This window comes from Sus scrofa, chromosome 14 (assembly GCF_054392235.1).
Source record: "Sus scrofa isolate SSC_HxYL_T2T_F1_AM1 chromosome 14, Sscrofa_HxYL_maternal_Yorkshire_Landrace_v2.0, whole genome shotgun sequence".
Lineage (NCBI taxonomy): Eukaryota > Metazoa > Chordata > Mammalia > Artiodactyla > Suidae > Sus > Sus scrofa.
Window position 1 is genome coordinate 13,113,852 of NC_139396.1, and position 23,331 is coordinate 13,137,182.

Sequence of the window (23,331 nt, forward strand, 5' to 3'; positions counted from 1 at the left end):
ATGGATTGAATAGAGAGTTATAGGACATTCCATCCAAAAGCAGCAGAATACACTTCTTCTCAAGTGCACATGGAATTTGCTCTAAGAATGATCACATACTGGGCCACAAATCAAGCTGTGGTAACTTTAAGAAAATGGAAATCTTATCCAGCATCTTTTTCCAAACACAACGCTATTCAACTTGAAATCAACAAGAAAAAAATTGCCAAAAACCACACACACACAAAGACATGAAGGCTAAACAACATGCTACCAAACAACCAATGGATCATCGAAGAGATCAAAGAGGAAAACTATAGCAAAAGCAGTTCTAAGAGGGAAGTTTATAGCAATACAAGCATACCTCAGGAAACAAGAGAAAGCTCAAATAAACAACCTAACTTCACATCTAAAGCAGCCTGAGAGAGTGTAACAGACAAGACCTAAAGATATAAGAAGGAAAGAAATAATAAAGATCAGAGCAGAAATGAATGAAATAGAAAGGAAGAAAAACATAGAAAAGAGCAATAAAAATAAAAACTGGTTCTTTGAAAAGATCAACACAATTGAAAAACCCTTAGTCAGACTTATCAAAAAAAAAGAAAAAAAAGAGGACTCAAATCCATAAAATTAGAGATGAAAAAGGAGAAGTTACAAAGGACATTACAGAAATACAGAGGATCCTACGAGACTACTACATACCAATAAATCTATACCAATAAAAGGGAAATCCTAGAAGAAATGGACAAATTCTTAGAAAACTACAATCTTCTAAGACTAAACCAAGATGAACTAGAAAAGATGAATGGACCAATCACAAGCACAGAAATTGAAACTGTGATTTAAAAAATTCCAAAAAATAAAAGTCTAGGACCAGATGGCTTCACACGAAATTCGATTCAAACATTTAGAGAAGAGATAACACCTATTCCTCTGAAACTATTCCAAAAACTTTCAGAGGAATGAACGCTTCCAAACTCATTCTAGAAGTCCACCATCACCCTGATATCAAAACGAGACAAAGATGCCACAAAAAAAGAAAACTACTGGCCAATATCTCCAATGAATCTAGATGCAAAAATCCTCACCAAAATACTAGCAAACCAAATCCAACAGTACATTGAAAGGTTTGTACATTATGATCAAGTGGGATCTGTCCCAGCAATGCAAGGATTCTTCAATATCCACAAATCAAACAGTATGATACACCACATTAACAAACTGAGGAATAAAAACCATATCACCCTCTCCATCGGTGCAGAGAAAGACTTTCACAAAATGCAACACCCATAAAATCCCTTCAGACATGGGTATGGAAGGAACATACCTCAACATTCTAAAGGGCATATATGACAAACACACAGCTAACATCATTGTGCATGGTAAAAAGCTGAAAGAATTCCCTCTGTGGTGAAGGATGTCTGCTCTCACCACTAATATTCAACATAGTTTTGGAAGTCTTGGGCATGGCAATCAGAGAAGAAAATGAAATAAAAGGAATCCAAATTGGAAAGGAAGAGGTACAACTCTATTTGCGGAGGCATGATACTATACCTAGAAAATCCTAAAGATGCTACCTGAAAACTGTTAGCATTCATTGATGAATTTGGAAAAGTCACAGAATACAAAATTAATACACAGAAATTCATGGCATTTCTACATACTAAGAATGAAAGATCAGAAAGAGAAATTCAGGAAACAATCCCATCAACCATCACATCAATGAGAATGAAATTCATAGGAATAAACCTACCTAAAGAGACAAGAGACCTGTACTCTGAAGACTATAAGACACTGATGAAAGACATCAAAGGTCACACAAACAGATGGAAATACCATCTTTTTGGATTGGAAGAATCAATATTATCAAAATTACTGTACTACCCAAGGCAATCTGCAGATTCCATGCAATCCCTATCAAACTACCAAGGACAGTTTTTGTAGAACTAGAAGAAAATATCTAAAAGTTTGTTTGAAAACATGAAAGGCTCAGAATAGCCAGACATCCTGAGAAAGCAAAACAGAGCTGGAAGAATCAAGTTCCCTGACTTCAGATTATTCTACTAAGCATCAAAACCATATGGTACTGGCACAAAGACAGAAATGTAGATCAGTGGAACAGGATAGAAAGCCCAGAATTAATCCCACACACCTACAGTCAACTAATCTATGGCAATAGAAGCGAGAACATACAATAGAGAAAAGACTGTACCTTCAATAAATGATGCCATGAAACCTGGACAGCCACATGGAAAAGAATGAAATCAGAACACTTCCTAACACCACACACAACAATAAATGCAAAATGGATGAAAGACCTAAATAGAAGACCAGATAACATAAAACTCTTGAAGGAAAACCTAGGCCAAACACTCTCTGATATAAACCAAAGCAATATCTTCTCAGATCCACCTCCTAGAGTAATAACAATAAGAACAAAAAAAATCAATGGGACTTAATTAAATTTAAAACTTTCTGCACAGCAAAGGAAACCCTAAACAGAACAAAAAGACAACCCAAAGAATGGGAGAACATATTTGCAAATGAAGAGACTGACACGGGGTTCATCTCCAAAATTTATAGTTACCCCTGCAGCTCAATTACAAACAAGAAAATAACCACATCAAAAAATGGGCAGAAGACTTAAACCGACAATTCTCCAAAGAAGACATAACAGATGGCCAAAAAACACATGAAAAGATGTTCAACAGCACTAATTATTAGAGAAATGCAAATCAAAACTACTAGGAGGAACTACCTTACACCACCCAGCATGGCCATCATTAAAAAGTTTACAACCTGGAAATGCTGAAGAGGGGTGGAGAAAATGGAACCCTTATCATACTTTTGGTGGGAATGCAAATTGGTGCAATACTATGGAAAAGAGTGTGGAGATTGCTCAGAACACTTAAAATAGAATTACCCTTGATCCAGCAATCCTACTCCTGGGCATCTCTCCAGAGAAAACATGACTTGAAAAGATACCTGTACTCCAATGTTCATTGCAGTACTAGGTACAATACCCAAGCCATGCAAACAACCTAAATGTCCATCGGCAGTGGAGGAGATAAAGAAGATGTCGTCCATATACACAATGGAATATTACCCAATCATACAAATGAATGATGGGAGTTCCCACAGTGGCCCAGTGGTCATGAATCTGGCTGGTATCCATGTGGATGCAGGTTTGAACCCAAGCCTTCTTCCGTGAGTCGGGGAGCTGGCATTGCTGTCAAATGTGGTGTAGGTCATAGATGTGGCTGATGCCATGTTGCTTGGACTGTGGTGTAGACCAGCAGCTGCAGCTGGGATTCAATCCCTAAATGGAAACTTCCATATGCCCTAGGTTTGGCCCTAAAATGCAAAAAAATAAAATAAAATAAATCATAAAGAATGAAATAATGCCATTTACAGCAGCATGGATGGACCTAGAAATTATTGTCCTAAGTGAAGTTAGACAGTGAAAGACAAACATCATATGATATCACTTATAGGTGGAATCTAAAAAAGGGATACAATGAACATCTTTGCAGAGCAGAAATAGACTAACCGACTTTAGAAAACTAATGGTTTCCAAAGGAGACAAGTTGGGGAGTAGGTGGGGTGGGCTGGGTGTTTGGGATGGAAATGCTGTAAAATCAGGTTGTTATGTTTGCTGAACAACTATAAATGTAATAAAATTCAATATAGCCCTGGGAACTATGTCTAGACAACTTATGATGGAGAATAATGTGAGAAAAAAGATATATATGTAAGTGAGACTGGGCCACCTTGCCATAGAGTAAAAAATTGACAGAATCCTGAAAAACAGCTATAATGGGGAAAAAAACACATTATAATCTAAAATCAATGAATTAAAAATAATAAACAAACAAACAAATGAATACATACATATATACATACATAAACTTAGAAGGTTTTGCACAGGAAAACCTTGTTTGCACCTAAACAAACCAAAAAAAAGACGACCCATGGAATGGGAGAAAATATTTGCAAATGAAGCAACTGACAAGGGATTCATCTCCAAAATTTATAATCACCTCCAAAAAAATGGGCAGAAGACTTAGACAATTCTCCAAAGGAGACAGACTGATGGTCATAAAGCACAAGAAAAGATGTTTATCATCACTACTTATTAAAAAAATACAAATCAAGATACAATGGGGTACTCCCTCATACCCACCAGGATGGCCATCGTCAAAAAGTCTGCAATAAATAAGTGCTGTAGAGGATGTGGAGAAATGGGGACCCTCTTAACAGTGTTGGTGGGAATGAAAATTGATACAGCCACTGTGGAAAACACTATGATCATGTCTCAAAAAAACTGAAAACAGAATTATCATATGATCCAGAAATCCCACTCCTGGGCATCTATCCAGAGAAATCCATGACTTGAAAAGACCTAGGCACCCAAGTGTCCACTGAAGCACTTTACAATAGCCAAGATCTGGAAGCAACCTAAATGTCCATCAACAGAAGAATGGATAAAGAAGAGGTGGTACATAAACACCATGGGATATTAGCCATTAAAACGAAAGAACTAATGGCACTTGCAGCAACATGGACGGATATAGACAAGTATCATGCTAAGTGAAGTTAGTAAGACAGTGAGACACCAATATCATATGCTATCACTTATATGTGGGATCTAAAAAAATATGGATACAACTTCTGTGTAGAACAGAAAATGACTTTGAAAAACTTTCCGTTACCAGGTGGGATTCTCCCCAGGTTCACAAGGATGGTTCAACACACTCAAATCAAACAATGCCATGCACCACATTAACAAAACAGTCAGAAACCACATGATCATCTCAAAAGATGCAGAAAAAGCATTTGACAAAGTCCAACATATATTCATGATCAAAACTCTTAATAAAGTGGGTCTAAGAGGGAACAATCCTTAACATAAATAAAGCCATTTATGACAAACCCGCAGAAAATATAATACTCAATGGAGAAAAGCTGAAAGCCTTCCCATGAAAATATGGAGCAAGACACGGATGCCCACTCTCAGCACCAATGTTATTCAACATATTACTAGAAGTTCTATCCACAGCAAACACACAAACAAAGGAAATAAAAGCCATCCAAATAGGAAGAGTACTGGCTAAAACTGTCAGTGTAAAATGATCACAGTAAACCTAGTTAACATCCATTACCACAAAGAGTTACACATTTTCTTTCTGTGATAAGAACTTTTTTTTTTCCTTTTGGCTGTGCCTGTGACATGCAGAAGTTTCTGAGCCAGGGATTGAACCTGCGCCACAGCAGTGACCTGAGCCACAGCAATGATACCACTGGATCCTTAACCCACTCTCCACTAGGGCATCCAAGGACTCTTAAGATCCATTCTCTCAGCTACTCTCCAACACACAATGCGGTATTAACTGCAGTCCCCATGCTGTACATTACCGTCCATGATTTATTTTATTTTATTTTATTTTATTTTATTTTATATTATTTTATTTTATTTTACTATTATTATTTATTACTCATCTGTAATTGCACAATGACCATAATAATCCAATTTCACAGGATTTCCATCCACAGCCCAAGCACATCCCCCCACCCCCCAAACTGTCTCCTCCGGAGACCATTATTTTCTGTCTTTTATTTATCAATCTGCTAAAAGGGAAGCTGAAGCAGGCTGAGTGACCTTTTAAATGTATGGAACCCCAAATGCTACAAAACGAGATTCCACAGGCTCCAAAGGCTGCCACAGATTCACCCTTCTTTGTGACTATGATGGAATTGTCCACCTATCAGTGTGAGCAGGGAAGATGTTAGGAATGGCTTATAAAAAGTTACTATTTTGCAAGCCCGTTCAGCTTGAGGCTCTTGAATATCATCCTAGAGCTCACTAACAGTTCACTCTATGGAATCCAGGGGCTGAGTCAAAATAGAGAGGTCTATTTTGGGAAGGGAAGCAGGAGGCTGTAGGGTCAGCTGGTGGACATGGTGAGCATATGGCTCCCTGTTGGGTTGATGGCTGGATGTGGAATAAAGTAAAATAGGGTCAGGTCATCTGAGAACCAAGGAACTCGCCATTGTTAGAAGCATCCTGAACCTTCAGAAAAGAACAGGGACCATGTCTAAAGGTTTGCGAATATCAGAGCCATATCTCCTCAGAGAAGGACTCCCCAGGCTCTCCAGGCCTCACTCCCCAAGCCTCCCTTAGAGACAAGGCCTCCCCGCATTTGTCCTTGTCAGCTCACTGACCCTAGAGGTCCTGCCTATCCCTGAGGACTTGGGTTTCCACAGAGATATGGTGGTGGAGAATTGCTCATACAGCTTACCAGCCTGACCAACAGTAGTTCCCACCACACTGGGGCAACTGGGCACAGGGACACATGGCTCTAGAGACTTGAACCATCTGGACCCCATGTGCATGGTGTCCTTGCCTACCAGCTGTGCCACAGAAGAGCCAGGAATACCTGTGCTTGCCCAACTGATTCTCAGGGGGTTTTCCTGGGAGAACACTTGCCCACCTTACCTCTTATCCATGAATCCCCATGACTTCCTGACTGCTGCTTGTCGGCCAACCACACACCTGAGAAGGTTCTGTGCTAGAGAGTGATCTGCAATCAGCCTCACCCTTCTAGGGCCCCAGATTCTAGGACCATACAAATGCTGAAGGTGTGTCCCTGCCTAAGGTACAGATACCCTAAATCCATCCACATGATTTCCACTGGAATTCACCAGCATTTGGAGGGAGGAATTCTTGACCCTAAAGATTGAATCAACCTGAGAGGAGCAATGCTGTGATTCAGAATGAAGGGCCAAGGCACACATAAAATGGCACACCGCCCAGGATGCCCCACTCACAATTCAAATATAATGTGATATACACACACACCAATGATGCCTGAAGAGTCTGGCTTGCCACATAATTAAGTCATAACACACAGATGAGTGATATGCTCTAAATGCATTTTTGAAGCTCTTCAAGAAACTCAGGTGACATTTCAGATGTGATATCTGCATGGGATGAATATTCCAAACATGAGCAAACTCAAATTACAAAGCTGAGGTAACCGAACACAGAGCCGATTATCCCAAGCTAGTCTGAACCAGTTCCAGTGCCCTTTCATATATGCATGTGCACAAATCCACTTACACTCTGAGGAGGACCCTCAACACCCACCAGGGGGTGTAACCAAAGGACATCACACATACGTATGTGTGTGTGTGTGTGTGTGTGTGTGTGTGTGTGTGTTCTGAGCACACATGTACCTTTTAATCCTCAGTGTGAATCACCATACAAACTGACCGCCTAAGTTTACATATCTCAATAGACACAAATTCTAAAGTTTTACAGACAAATTCCTACTCACCTGGAATTTTCCACTGCCTCTCCTACTGAGACAGGTTGGGACCTGGCACCCTTGGCTGCGGTGGCTGCAGTGGCTGCAGGGAATGCACCTGGACAAACATCTCCTGGGGAACAAAATACAGCAAAAGTATAAACAATGAGAAAGAACTCTGCTTGCACATTGCGGACAAATCATGAGAAAAATACAACTGCCACTTCTGAAGAACAGAGAGCAAAAGCAGAGGACTATCCATGCCCCCTACATGCACCACACTAAAGGGGTGGGGTGGGCAAGCCCCCTCAGCCACCCCCCGGCCCAATCCCTGGACATGCCCCTATCCTCACCCCATAGAAGGAACTAGCTCACCGCTACTCAGTGAGAAGGTGAACGAGGGAACCTGGTGATTGCTTCAGTGCCTCTATGCTGAAGCAGGTGTTCTGAATAAAGCCTTCACTGGGTTTCTCCTCCAGCATCTCATCAACTGCTCTTGATTAAGGAAGGCCAAGAACTCTAGCTGGTAACACTCCAACTCTATACACATCCAAAACATGGGCCTGAATAAAACAGGTGCAACCTACCTACCAACCAGTTGTCCATGTTGAATACCTACATGTACAGGCTCACGAAAACCAGCAAGTCCTCAGTTGTCTCATGCATAGCCTGTATGCCATGCCATAGCCCTAAAACACAGCCAATCCAGGACTCCTGAACACACACACAGCCTACACCGTTTCTTGGTTTCCAAACACACAGACTTCTCACACCTCTCAGAATACATACCACATATGCTCCAGGAACTCAAATACACACACAGCCACAATTACCCTACACTGACTAAGATACACATACAAATGTCAAACACCTATGGACACACACATCCAGATATTCCCAACCCTTGGACATACAGATGCCCCAAACACTAGGCGTGATGCCACCTCTTCAAAATACAACCACCCTCCTCCTCCCCCAACATAGACACCAAAGGGCACTCTAAGTGTATGTGTGTCAAATGTATGCATGTTTTTACCCTCCCCTGGATAGACACAGACAGACCATCTCTTAGTACCTATTAACAAACACATTAGCAATAAACACATAACACCGCATTCTCCAAAGGAACATACTTTGCACACTCCTAACAACTCCAAGCCATGCGAACAAGACTTGGGCAGTCATGCACCTGGTGATAGACCTACAAACATGGATATGCAAGTAAGACCCATGGACATATCTCCAGAAAACCACATGTGAAATGACTTCCATCTATCAAATGATAAGAGGAGCCAGCTCACACACCTGCATTTACTAACACATAACCATAGCCCATATTTCTCCTACACATCAATGCAAGTCTCCAACTCCCCTGAATAAACACAGAACCTCATCTCTCCATTAGAAACACACATATGAACTCCTGGAAGAGCACACAGGCAAAGCATTCTCTGACATCAACCTCATGAATATGTTCACAGGTCCTTCTCCCAAGGCAACATAAAGAAGAGCAAAAATAAACCAATGGGACCTAGCCAAACTCACAAGTTTTTACACAGCAAAGGAAACCAGCAAGAAAACACAAAGACAACTTTCACAATGGGAGAAAATAGTTTCAAACAATGCCATGGACAAGGGCTTCATCTCTAGGATATACAAGCAACATATGCAACTCAACAGCAGAAAAGCCAACCACCCAATGAACAAATGGGCAAAAGACCTGAAGAGACATTTCTCCAAGGAAGATACACAGATGGCCAACAAGCACCTGAAGCAATGCTCAACATCCCTGATTATTAGAGAAGTGCAAACCAAAACGACCATGAGATACCACCTCACACCAGTCACAATGGCCATCATTCATCAGTCCACAAATCACAAGTGCTGGAGGGGCTGTGGAGAAAAGGGAACCCTCCTGCCCTGTTGGTGGGAATGTAAGCTGGTACAGCCACTATGGAGAACCACATGGAGGTACCTTAGACACCTATACCTAGAACTACCCTATAACCCCGCAATCCCACTCTTGAGCATACATCCGGACAAAACTTTCCTTGAAAAAGACACATGCACCTGCATGGGCATTACAGCTCTATTCATAATAGCCAAGACATGGGAACCCACCCAAATGTCCATCAACAGATGATTGGATTGGGAAAATGTGGTATACATACACAATGGAATCCTACTCAACCATAAAAAAAGACATAAGGCCATTTGTGTCACCATGAATGGAACTAGAGACTCTCATCCTCAGGGAAATAAGTCAGAAAGAGAAAAACAAAGACCATAGGACATCACTTATAACTAGAATCTAGTATACAGCACAAATGAACATTTCCACAGAAGAGAAAATAATAGACTTGGAGAATGGACTTGTGGCTGCCCGGGGAGAGAGGGAGGGAGTGGGAGGGATTGGGAGCTTGGGGTTAACAGGTGCAAACTATTGATCTTGGAATGGATGTACAATGAGATCCTGCTGTGTGGCATTAAGAATTCTGTCTAGATACTTACATTGCCACACAACAATGTGATGAAAACCTGTGCGTACATGTATGCGTAACTTGGTCACCATGCTGTACAGCGGAAAAAAAAATGAATAAATAAATAATAAATAACAAAGAAACACATGTGCACTTCCCCAAATATTTAGGCCTAAAATGTCCCTACTGAAAAATACAAGTGCATAGCCCCAGCAAATATTCTACCAAATGACCATGCCCCTTGAATACACACACAAACTCATACACACAACTCCTCTCCACAAGCCCCAAATATACCCACAATTACCCAGGACATTACAAATATGGCAACGTATAACCCCTATGCATTTGGTTCCAAATACACATATAATACATGCTCTGCATATACATAAAATCACACTTCCCCCCCACCCAGCCTTCATGCAAATACAGCAGCACAGAAACACAGGACAGCCACCTATGGAATATTCACCAGTCTCATAAAAGTTTCAGACTTGCCCTAAACACATCAAAAGACACACACACAGCTCCTGAAAAACTGCTACACAGAAAAGCCAAGAAGCATACAACATGCTACAAATACACAAATAATCATCCTAAAGATAAGGATAGATTCGGATACTTAAAATACATGAAAAGTCCCACTGGGGGTGAAAGACAAGGTTTAACAGAGTTTGGGGAACTGGTGTAAGCTGAGGAGCACTCAAGGAATGGAACCCAGCTATGATCTACACTAACTTGAAGGAAGACCAGGGGCCTGTATGTGTCAGACATGCTGAAGCCACAAACCCCCATACTTAAAACATAGGACAATAGATAGGAAGAGTAAATTCTGGTGCATGAAGTCATGGAGTTAGTAGTCCTTGAAAAGCAGCATTTTTCCACATACCCAAGCCAGAAATATAGATGACAGGGGACAAAACTAGGTAAATGGGGACATTAGCTGGAAACCTGAGATGAATTGCCATATTGTACATGTTACCACACTCCTGGTAATACACACAGGACTTCAATAGCATTGTTGACTGACCTGGGTAAGCCATGTAGGGGCAAAGTGAGGGACAAAAGATGTAAGCCTTGCCATCTGCCCCCAAATGAGGAAGAAGGCAAACTTCTCCCTTCTCCTCTTTTCCTTGGATTATAGAAATGGAGCTCTCTTGGTTCTTGGGGCTGTTCTGCTCCCTTGCCAGCCTACTTCTCTCTCTCTCACAAGTGTCTTATGCTAAAAAACTCGCTCATTGCCTACTGCTTTGTCTCAAGCTGAATTCATTCTGCAATGAGTCAGAAAAGCCTGAGCATCATGAGTCCTGACACTGGGAGAGAGGTTTTTCCTTAACAGACAGTGGTTTTGAGGAGTTTGAGTCATTCTTTTGTGGCACAGAAGGTTAAGGATCCAACTTTGTCACTGCAGCCATCCAGATCGCTGCTGTGGCATTCATTCCTGGGCCTGGGAACCTCCACATGTGGCAGATAATATCAAAAAAAGGAAAAAAAATAATCATTGTGTTCCAGTCCACTCCTAACCTGGGATCCTGGGTTCAAGTGCCAAGCTACCATGCAGGTTGATTCAAGTCCCACTCTCAATTTTGGCTGGGTTGAAGTCCCAGCCACGGAGTTTCACTACATTCCCCACATATACAACATAAACGGATTGTACACCCAAACAAACAGACCCCCGTAATGACCAAACATGGCCCTTATGCATAGGCAGATAATCCAAGTCCACCTTTAGATACACAATCCCAAAACTCATGGGTGAAAACACCATGTGCCAAATATTCCCCTGAACACCAACTTACAAACACCTAAACACCAACTCCTTGAGTGTGCCTCTGTTACATCTCAAAACCCTTCAAATATAACACTCCCCCTTAAAAATGTTCACCAAAACACAGGCATGAACTCCCCTTATACACACATATACATAGACCTAACCAACCCAGATATCTGACCATCCACCAGACTCCCAACAACCTATCAAATATGTATGAACCCCATCTAGGCTTGTGCATCATTCATGATTTACATCAGACTACAAAGAGATGGTGAGCACTACATTCAGGAAAGTTGTCCCCACCATGGACCCAAGCATGCCTTTTGAATATGAGCATTGACAGTAATTTTTATGTTCTGAAGGAGACACCAATGAAACTATGATCATGTACCTTGGCTCTTCACTGATTTTCCAGTGACCTGCGCTACTTCCTGGGAAGTGCATGAGGGTTTTCCAATTGGAAATGTTTCTGTCTAGCTTTCCTACTCTTGAGAACTGCATGCTGGAATGGCACACATTTGAATGGCCCACAAACTTTATGCACCTGCCTCTGGAAGCCCTGCAATCACTCAAGTCTTCATGCAGCCCGACCCACAGTGCTGCCAATAAACTGTGGTGGAAACACTGCTCCGGACCTTAACTCCATGCTGGCATGAACCCACACAGAGGAGGGCCCAGATATCCTACAGAGTGAAAAAGAGTGCTGAGGGCTCACACCCAACACGTGAAAAGTCCCCATATGCCTTACCAGGGCCTTCACAGAATTAAGCAGAAAGGCCGCCATGACTGGCCCCACCCCCAGGCGGGCCACCCGTTGGGAAACCACCCTCTGCCCTCATGCATGCACTACTGGCTTCCCAAGCAGACCCGCCTCAACAGATGCTAGGAGAGGTTGGTGGAGTGTAGTCCCTGCACCTGACAGCCCTAGCCACTAGTGGACATGTGCATGCTTGCTGGAGTGGGATGTGTGAATACCTAGCCCAGGTATTCTTGCAAGAGAGGAATATAATGGAGAATTGACATGCTCTGGGGAGTTTTTTGATATGTCTTCTCATTGCGATCTTTCTGACCTTCTCCTCTTCAACCTCTCTCTTGTGAGATGATCTCCCACATTCAAATTGCAAACTTGAAAACCGTCCATTTAGATATGATCCCCATGAAAGAGTTTGGAGAGCTCCAGCCTAAGCACGGTATCCTCAATTTGGGCCAAGGGCATTCATGCCCTTTGGGCTGCAGTTCCTTAGTTTTTCTTACTGTTTTTTCTAGAAATATTAGGTCCTTTTACCTAGCAAGCCTTAGGGTTCCATTAAAAAGAATTTCTAGCAATGAATTGTAGACATGGAAAACACTCTGAGAGAACTTTCTCCTGTTTCCATGCCTAGAGCTTTTCCAAATACATTTGTTCTACTCAAATGTTTCGCTCTCCGTGTAGTTAGTTAATGCATGGAAGTTTTTCAATAAAGGTTGATTCATAGGTGTTTCCTTTGTAAGGTTTTGGTTACCCTTGTGAAGTAAACTTGACAATCTTGGCAAATTATAGCACAGCAGGTACTTTGGGACAATTGTACTCTCCCTCCCTACTTCTTTGACTACATCACAGAATTTCCATTGGCAATCAACCAACAAATAAATAGGAGCAGATTCAACTTACTGACCTGACATTGTCATACTTTGCAAAGAAATGTGAACCATCAGGACTGTTCTCCGGTTAGCTGCAACGTTGGAGCATTTCTTCATCAACAGGATACCTCTCATGAGCCCTTACATCTAACAACACCCAGAGCTCCCCAGGGCACAGACTTGAAACCTCCACAAGACACAAACCTGGAATCTCTCAGTGCCTTTAAATTTCCATCAGCAAGTGGGAGATTACCTGTCTTCTGATGCTTGTGATCCATTTCCAGAGATGTTTCTCCTCAGCTGTCAGTGCCTGTCCTGAATCTCTCTGCAGAAATAATCAGAGATAAGGGTTCAAAAGACATTGAGACACCCACATCCATGACTGGTTTTCCCTAATTACATTTCAGCTAATTTGATTATCTCTGCCTCTAGGATGTAGGGTTTTGAGGTAGTAAACAAAAATTGATTGCAGATTGGGAATGTCACTTTTCCACAATGTGATTTTCTATCAGGGTCCCTGAGAAGATGCATTCAAATACTATATAAGAACGATGAGTGAGGATCTTATAAATAATCGGTTGAATGGCTGAACAAGGGAAGGAGACAACAAGGAGCCTGCCCTTCTTGAATGCCTGGGTACAATGCTTGCCTCACCAATCCTCTCATATGAAGTTATTGGTTGAAAAACATTTAAAATTTTCATTATAAGAGCTCAAATACAGAGAAATATTTCCAAATTGTTTATTTTTTCAATCCCCCATCAAGAGGTACTTGATAGAAAGCTCACCATGATATTGCTTGAAATCCTCTCACCTCAGCTTCTCACTCTCTTTTGAGTCCATTTTTCTTTGCAAGGGGTAAGAAGCTTCTGAAGCATCTTCCCAAGTCTTTTTCTCAATGTGGGACACTCCTTCTAAACCTCTCTTGCCTTCCCCGACACCCTAACATCAGTAGGAATTGTGGTGGTGCTACAGCAGAGAATGAATTTCACCTCCCAAGAGATTTGGTTGCAGTCCTATTAGGTTTCCACCCCTTATTTCCCTTGGCAAGTTTCCTAATTGTCCTCTCTTCTCACCACACAAAACATGAATACTCATTCATATCATTAGAAGAGTGTAAGGTGACATTAATTCTCAACATGAAAATAAGAGTCAGAGAACTGTTTCTCATTTGTGTCTCTGTTTTGTTTTCTAAGGGATGCAGATGGGACCATAGGTAATGATGAGCCTAGATTCTAAAGTGGAAGGTTATGGGATGCAGACAGGAAATTCACAAGCTTATAAGCAGGGCTTGCAGGCCAGGTCTTAGGTGGGATTGGTTTTGTCCAAAAGGAGAGTGGACATTGGTGGATAAAATACTGGCACTCTCTCAAGGTGCACATGCATTTCACGGGGAGTTGATTTTTTAAATCCTAGAAATACAAGGAGTTTCCAATGTGGCTCAGCAGAAACGAACCTGGCAAGTATCCACGAGGATGTGGGTTTGATCCCTGGCCTCCCTCAGAGGAATAAGGATCTGGTGTTGCCTTTAGCTATGCTGTAGGTCACAGACACAGCTTGCATCCCACATTGCTGTGGGTGTGCATAGGCCTGCAGCTTTAGGTCCGATTTGATTCCTATTCTGGAACTCACATATGTTGCAGGTCTGGCCCTAAAAAGGAAAATAAATAAAAGACCAAAAAAAAAAAAAAACAGATCTCTGGGATATTTAGTACATTAACTTGTCTTCTTGTCCTTTATTTCTGTCCTTAACCACACGAAGCACAAACACTCAATCCTATATCCTGTCTCTTCCATTAACATTTCATCCTGCAGACTTGGGGTCCCTTTGCCATTTTATTTTGGGTTGGACCAAAATGCACAATTCAGTTTCTAGTCCACGTTCTCATCCTCTCTAGAACTGCTCACTACTAAGCGCCGAATATGTTACCCTTTTTGGCTAGTCTTGCCAGATAAATGCTGATGCTGAGGGAAAGGTAAATTTCAGATAAATAGGGAAAGAACTTTCAGTAAAGATATGTCCAAAATGTTGCATAGGACAGAGTTAAGGCTAAAAGCAGGCACTGTGTATAGGAAATGAAAAATTCAAATGGAGCTGGATATTTACTTTTGATATTGCCTGGGTTTGAACACTCTGTTCTTTCAGTTCCTTGAATTTCAAGAGAATGTAGAAACTCCCATAATAAAGGTTAGTCCAGTAACAGAGGAGCCACAATGGCAGTATGAAGGTGACAAAACTAATATACTCAGATATACGGAGACAAGATTTAATTTTCCATTTTTCCTTTTTACTGTTTTTCAAGATGAACTCTTACCTTATAATTGTTAAGTTTTCCATTGCAGTTGATTTACAATGCTTTGTCTATTTCAACTGTACAGCAAAAGGACCCTGTCATACAGACACACACACACAGATATACACATATATCATACATATATAATCGCTTTCTCACATTATCCTCCAACATTTTACATCCCTGTGCACATTTTAATTTTCAGAGACAAAGAAATAATTTTTGAAAAGGCAAATGGATTGCATTCAATGTTCCTTGCCCAAAAGATCTCTGAAAAGATGTGAATGAAACAGGTATCTCTGATCGCCGGTGGGAACGAGGACGGAGTGGACAGGGGAAAGAGGGGGGAGGAGGACTCAACACTGCATATTCTATCTGGCACAAGTGGATTGTGATCCCTGAGAAGGGAGGATTTGTTTAAAATATTACATTCAATCATTAAAAAGGTAAAACATACAATACTTACCAGCAATGTCATAATATGGGAAACACGTCAGACTGATCTCTGGTCTTGGACACGTGGGCTGTGCAGCGGCTTTTTGGATAGGCTGGGCCTTTCCAGCACAAAGGAACATGAGGAAGGTGGGTCCTGCTGGATGCTGGTTGGCACACAAGACGGCTTCCTTAGGAAAGATGGACACACACCAATCACAAATGGTGGGTCTGCTGAGAGAAGCCAAACCATAAACATTGGGTTCCAGGTGGCCATGAAAACCCAAGTGGTTATCAGATGATAAATGTTGAATTTTATTTAAAAGTCTGGCCTCTGGGGAAGGAAGCCTGGAGCCAGTATGGAAGCTGAAGAGGTTGAAAGACAACAAACAAGTTGATGAATAATAAAGGGAAAGGGAACATCAAGACAAACCTCGGTGCTGTGACTCTGAAAACCAACACATACATTGCCTGATGAGGCACTCGACAATTGTCTGGCCCCTGCATAAGGTGGAAGAAACGTCTGGTTCTTGCCTCCCTGCAGAGGCCAGCATGGAATGGCACCCCACCCCCACCCAGGCTCACCTGCCCTCGGCCCCTCCCCCACTGCAGAATGACTGGAGGCCCGCATTCTACTGTTGAGATTCAAACTTGGGCTCCTTTACTTGCGTCCTGAGCATCTGTTGGGGCAGGTCCCTCGCTGGGTCCTGCTCTGGACTGTCCACGTTGAGGCCACCAGCCCATGGTGGTCCAGGCCCATGCCTGTGGGAATGGCTTCAGAAGGCGGTAAGCCTCTAGACAGGGGCTGTTTTCCAAGAGAAAGGGCCTCCCTCAAATCCCTGGGTTTCCGTTGGGACCCTTCACTGTGGACATGGAGTTGGACGGAAGGAGAGGAAGACGAGAGTACTGCACCCCAGGGACATCTCAGCTGGGGAGCCTGTAGAAACAAGAGGCTGCCCTGGGGAGGACAGCTGCTTGGAGGTGGTTCAAGAGGCCTTGCTCTGGTTGGGGAGGCAGGATGGCAGCAGGCAGGTTGGCGGTTTCTAGAAGGGAGACAAGCCACTTGGAACGTGTATGTAGCCAGTGTCCTCTTGCTATTCAATTTTATAACAAAACTTACTAATTTCAACCAATAGAGGAGAGTACTTTGAAATGGGGAAAAGATTAAATTTTAGAAAATTTGTAAGGAATGACATCTTGTGGAGTTCCCATGGGGGTGCAGCAGGTTAAGGATGTGGCATTTCCACAGTTCCAGCTTAGGTGGGATTCAGTCCCTAGCCTGTTTCTCTTTGCTGCAGGTACAGCCAAAAAAAAAAACCCAGAAAACCTGACATTTCATTGTACTCATGCCTACAGAATCTAGGCAGAGAGGCTGTTTTCACAACTAGACAATTAATTGTTATTCCTAAGCCATTCATTCCTTAACAGTTCTAATCTTTTATATGTATTAATCTCTCTTTAAGAAACATAAGAATCTTGCCAATACCTACGGTTTTATCAATGAACCCATTTTATCAACTGTCAGTGCCATGGCTATACATGTAAGAAATCTAAAATATATATGTGTGTATTGCATATCCCGAGTTTGCTATTTTTCTGCCTTTTGCTTCTTAGGGCCACACCTGCAGAATAGGGGAGTTCCCAGGCTATGGGTCTAATCAGAGCTGCGGCTGCTGGTCACAGCCACAGCCACAGTCACAGCAATGAGGTATCCAAGCCATGTCTATGACCTATACCAGAGCTCACGGCAATGCCGGATCTCTGACCCATTTAGTGAGGCCAGGGATCAACCCTGCATCCTCGTGGATACCAGTCAGATTTGTTTCCACTGTGCCACAACAGGAACTCCTTGGGTTTGCTATTTTTCATATCACACTCTCCCTCCCTCAATCAGTCCAATGGTGCTGTGGGGTGATCAGTCTTGACACAGACACCTTTCCTGGGTTCCCCTCACAGAGCCCTGTTCTGGACCCCATACCCACTTCAGCCACCCCTCTCTCCACACTCCTTTCTGCAGTGAGCTGCTCTAGGCCCCACCGGACAGCTGCTAACATACTCTACATGGATGAAACATCGCAGTAGGTTATGTGACAGCAGGTTATCTGGTAGAGCTGCATGAACCAGAGGGACTCAACTCTTGGCCAAGCTCAGGCTGCACACACCCCAAACACTTTGCTTCCTGATAGCAGTGACTTTCAAACAAGATTCTTCCTCAAGTCCCAGAGAATAATGCAGACATGGGTGCTAGCTGCATGTACATTTCATAAGAAAGGACTTATGATCTTAGAATAAATCTAATCACACATTCTAAAATTCATCAACCAATAAATGAATCACCTGGGGGACATCTACAGTACAAATACTTTCATGTCAGTCTTTCAGAGGTTTCTTTAAATAGTTTTGGAATTTATTTGACCAGGGGGAGGGGTTGGTCAGGGGATTTAGAAAGACCCCATCACACATTCCCCATCGGACAACAATGTCCTGGAAGGCAGCAACAATGGCTTCCTGCCACCAGCACAAGAGCAACAAGACTAGGGTCAACTCTGCACCCCCTGAAAACATGCCCAGTAACTGGTAGAGAGTATTTATGCTCCAAAAATATGAGACTTTCTCCCCCAGTACGAGGATACTCCAAGAATCACTCACAGAGCCCCATCCTCTCAGTTTACAATGAAGAAACAATGGCTGGAAGAAGTGGAGTCATTGGACAAAGGTCACCCAGTAGCTTGGAGTCCAAGTAAATAAATTTATTTAGCAAACAAGGGTCTGGAAACCAGTGCAGTAAAGTCCTCATCATCAGAGTGATTTTATTATTCCTCAGCCAGCCAGCCATATATTTGTTCTATTAAACTTTCACCACACAGCCTTGGCTTTAATATTGTCACATGCATTCCTCTTCTCTCCCCAGAAGAGTGATGCTCTTTGAGGCACAAGATTCCCTCCAAATTCCATGTTAACAGTCCAGGAGAGCCTGGCTCTGCTGGGTGAGGAAGGACCACCACCTGACTCAGTGCTGCTGGTGGCAGCAAGCCAGCTGAGCAATGCCTCAGGTCCTGAGTGGACTCACTGGGAAGGCTGGTCTTGGCACTCATCAGGGGCTGTCGCAGCAGCTGCATGTCTGTCATATCCACATTAGGTGTCCAGGGCTGATTGAGGGGCCAGAGTGTGGGAGGAGGCTGAGTGCTGGCTGTATAATTAAGACCTAGGAGAGGTACAGAACAACACCCACACACTCACTTCAACACTGGGAGAAAGCCTGAGACCAAAGTGAACCATGAAGGTCAAGGGTGGATGCTGCAGGAATAAGGGGATAAAGCTCTGTCTTCCTCATTGAGCACCCTTGCTGGGTAGATCTCTCCTCTGGGACTGTGGAGGTCTTATGTGAAGATGGATCTTCCACATATCAAATTAGGTTTTAGGCTTAACAAGCGTCTTCTTGGCACATACTTAGTGGGATGACATTAGTGATGGGGGCCAAAACCCTGCTGTAAGCCATGGTGCTCCATGGCCTGCAGGGTCCTTTGGTGGGGGAGAACTGTGGTCCAGTGACTGCAGGGGCCTACTTGCCATGGGCAGAGACCCAGGATGTCAGTCATCACATATGTGTTTCATCAGAGGGGTCACGTGCTTCATGGTAGGCGAACCAGGAAGGAGCATGTGCCAGGAGCTAGGATGCAAGGGCAAGGCTGTCTGAGAACCTCAGTTACTGATCGCAGCTGCATTTTCCATGGGCCATATGCTGTTGGAACTAGACTTTGGTGCAAGCAAGTTTAGAGGGGTTCTCCATGGTGGGAGCTGTGTTCTCTCCTGATGGCACTCTGCCCATGCCAGCCTTGTGGTGTGAAGACAGAATAAGGATTGGGTGGGCTGTTTCTCAGCTGTGAAACCTGCATAGAAGGAGCTGAAACTCAGATATTCAGGCTTATGGACTGTCAGTGAGACCATGCTCCTTGCCTCTGATAATTTCCTGCTTCCTCATCCTATTTCTTCACCAGTGAGCCTGAAAAGTAGGCATGGATATAGGAATGGAGGATGGAGGCTCCAGCCCAGCAGCACAGTGGTGCTGACCAGTGAGGCATGAAAGTCCTCATGTGTTGCCGAGGCTCATCGTCCAGCATAGATGCAGGCAAAGCCCAGTGAAGATTTCAAAGTCAAGAGGAGAGTGTACTCAGAAGGCTGTGCCTGGACATCTCTGACTCTAGAATGAAGCTTGCTCAGAGGCAGAGGGGAAACCAACCAGTCAGTTGGTTAGAGAAAAGCCTTTAGCTCTGCCACTTAAACTAACAAACTTACAAATTACCTGACAGGCTTTGGGACAACACGAGGAAGCCTCAGAAGACTAGGGTCAACTTCCTAGCAAGTTTTGTTCTAACAAGAGGGGGAGGAATCCCTGTTATTTTAGCAAATAGCTGGGAGAGGAGGAACGAGTCAAGTGAAAAGGCAGATGAGGCTGGCAGCCCCGGGCAATCTTCAAAAAATTACTGGGAGAAACCCAGGGGGAGCGAGGAAGCTGTTGATGGGAGGTTCTGTTCCTGGTGGGGGTGGGGGGTTGCTGTTCTGCTGCAGAACTTGGAAAGCTGAGTCAAGCCGTGGTGCTTGATTTAGCTTGGCTTGGTCTTTCTCAGGTCGAGCATTTGACAGGCACCTGCAGAGCTCTCTCTGGACCCCAGAGAGCTCAGACTACAAATCGTCATTAGCAAAAGGTTCACAGCTTAGGTTAAGAAATGAGAAGGGACTAGGTCCATCTTCAGCAGATGAAGAAACCAGGAGGCACTCTTTTCTGCACAGAAGCCAAAGACAGCAGCCTTAAAATGTCTTGGGCCAGTTTGAAGAAGTATAGGGAAAAGAGCAATGGTTGTAAGGAAAGCAGGGCCCTTAGTTTTGTTTGGAAGTTGCTTATTATAATTGTGGATTCCATCGTCACCTGGGGTGTGGGAACCCTTGAGAATAGAAAAGGGGATTTCGGAAGTTTTAACGCACAGCCTATACATGGTGGAGAGACAGGAAATGCCATGAAACCTGAAGGTGCCACCAATGCAAGTTACACACTTGTTAGCTGACAGTGGGGCTTTGGATGCCATTTTTCAGGGCGAAAGGCAGTCTGTCTAAAGGGTAGAAGGTGTCCCTAGAACATAGAAACTCTGTGTCACAACCCATTGACCGGAGACAGCTTTTAATTGACCATGGATTTTTGAGGCTAGAGTCTGGTGAAATTATGCACTTTTAATGGCAACTTGGAGGAGTTGAACCAGGACATGTGCTGCTCTTTTCTCTCTTTGACTCCTTGTCCATTGTCCTCCTCTAAACACTGCAAGCCATCTGCCATAGTCTGTAACTGGTGACAACCGTGCAGATTTAAACTGCAGGAGAGGCATCAGGCTCTGCAAACTCCGCATTTCCAAAATCGCTGTTTGGACTGTAAGCTGACCAAATAGACACATTTAGGATTTGGGCTCCTGTTTCCCAGCCAGAAATGCAGGCCTGGGAAAAGACACTTCTCTATCTTGACACAAAGCTTTGTCTTGACAATTCATTGGAGCGTTGAGAAAATGGAACACAGAAGTCTCAGAGTTGGTGCAGCCCAATTTGGAAGTACGGGGAGGCTCCACATCCATTCCGGGGAAAATGAATTATGCTGCAGGTTCCGAAGAAGATCCTGACATTATCAGGAGCCGCTCTCACTAGGGCCCTCTGGTCAGGACCAGCCAGAGGAAGAAAAAGGAGGAGAGAAGAGATGCTTTTCAGGTATCTTAGGTCTTGAGTTGATGATGGGAGGGAGCTGGGTGAGAAATTTTACAAAGTTCTAACACATTGTTACGATCCCTCACCTCGTCAGCTCCTGTCTGCTTGACAAGGACAATATCCCTTCAGGAAAATATGAAATAAAATGGAAAGTGGCCTCACGATGAAATTACCTGAAGCAATGGCCTGATATGTTACAGAGTGTTGGGAGCAACATTAAAAAGGCATTTGTAACTGGCCACCTCCATGGCTCCAAGTGGAAGCTGATGCAGGCCTTCTCAGTCCCAGGGCTTTTGTGAGAGTTGGCCCCTCATGACCACTCTTGGCAAGCCAGGCCTGGGACCCTGGGGACCCCACCTGGGAAAAATTCCTTTTAAAGAGTCACAGCCCCTCTTACATGGACATTCTAGCAAGAGTCACGTCTGGGCAGAGGGTCAGAGGCATTCGCACCTGTGAGAGGACGAAGGAGGAGCCCAGCACCAAAGGGGGCTGGAAGTTGGCGACTGTCACCACAATAATCTAATTATTACTCTGCTCCTGTCCCCTCCTGAATAACTTTTTTATTGAAGTAGAGTGGATTTCCAATGTTGTGTGTCAGGTGTGCAGAAAAGTGATTCCATTATACCCCTGCATGTGTATATCTAGTCTTTTCCAGATTCGTTTCCATTACAGGTTCGTACAAGATGCTGATAGGTTGTCTATTTGATATTTAGTAGCGCTGATAACGTCCTCAATCTACCATAACTGGGCCCATCTGAATGACACCCAACGCCCCTCCTTCCTGAAGGCTTTCCTCTCAAGCTGGATGCCTGTCAAGATTCCTGCGCTGTGTGACAGCCCTCTCACTGCTGGCCCTGCAGTCAGCCCCTTCTCCACTTCCTCTAGCTGTCCTCTCACCTCATCACCATCCACCCCGCCTTATTCCCACCTCATTACCGACCTCCCACTTCATCACAGCTGTCACCATCCCATCTCATCGCCATCCTCCCACCTCATCACCACCCTCCCATCTCACCACCACCCTCACATCTCATCTCCGTCTTCCCCACCGCCCCCTCACTCCCTCAGCACCACCACCTGCTCCCCACTGGCTCTTCTGACGCCCTGGACTCCTCTGCTCCCCCCTCAGGCCTCCTTCTCCTCAGCAGTTCAACTGTCACCTACAAAGCCCATTAACAATTCCCTGCTCATCAAAGTACAGTCTGGGAAATAAAGCAAAGTCTACCTTTTCTTTTCCTTTGTGCTTGGCCGGGTTTCAGTTGCTTGCAGGGCGCAGTGCAGAGACACCACGCCTGCACTGCAGACCCCAGTTAGGGAAGCAGCTGCGCCAGCCGTTAAAAAACGGTTCCTGAGGAAACTAAGAGCAACACCGCAATTCAAGATGGCAGCGGACTGTGAACTCGGCTGTGCCTGGGATTGGGTGTGAGCCGTGTGCCCCCGCCTCCCGCGGCCTGCCGAGGACCCCCCCCCCCCCCCGTCAGCCCGCGGCCTGCCGAGGCCCCGCCCCCCCAGCACAGGCCCTGCGGAGGCCCAGCTCCCCTGGCACACGGCCTGGCGAGGCTCCGCCTCCCTGACACGCGGCCTGCCACGGACCCCCTGTCCGCGCGCTGCTCGTCGAAGCACCGCCTCCCCGCGCGTGGCCTGCCGAGGCCACGCCCCCCCCAGGAAACGGGCTGCCGAGGCCCCGCCTCCCCCACTCGG

At 44.2% G+C, this 23,331-nt stretch overlaps 1 protein-coding gene across 1 annotated transcript in view; it reads right to left on the minus strand.

The window, feature by feature from the left end:
• LOC102160834 (NUT family member 2D-like) overlaps nt 1–23,063 on the minus strand; it is a 135,381-nt gene extending 112,318 nt beyond the window's left edge. The window contains exons 1-5 of the mRNA XM_084994667.1: nt 22,856–23,063; nt 15,920–16,076; nt 14,616–14,810; nt 13,414–13,485; nt 7,317–7,419 (exon numbers count right to left, since the gene is read on the minus strand). The gene's annotated coding sequence lies outside the window, so the exon portion shown is untranslated. The remainder of the gene's footprint in view (nt 1–7,316; nt 7,420–13,413; nt 13,486–14,615; nt 14,811–15,919; nt 16,077–22,855) is intronic.
• Nucleotides 23,064–23,331: the final 268 nt, after the last annotated feature.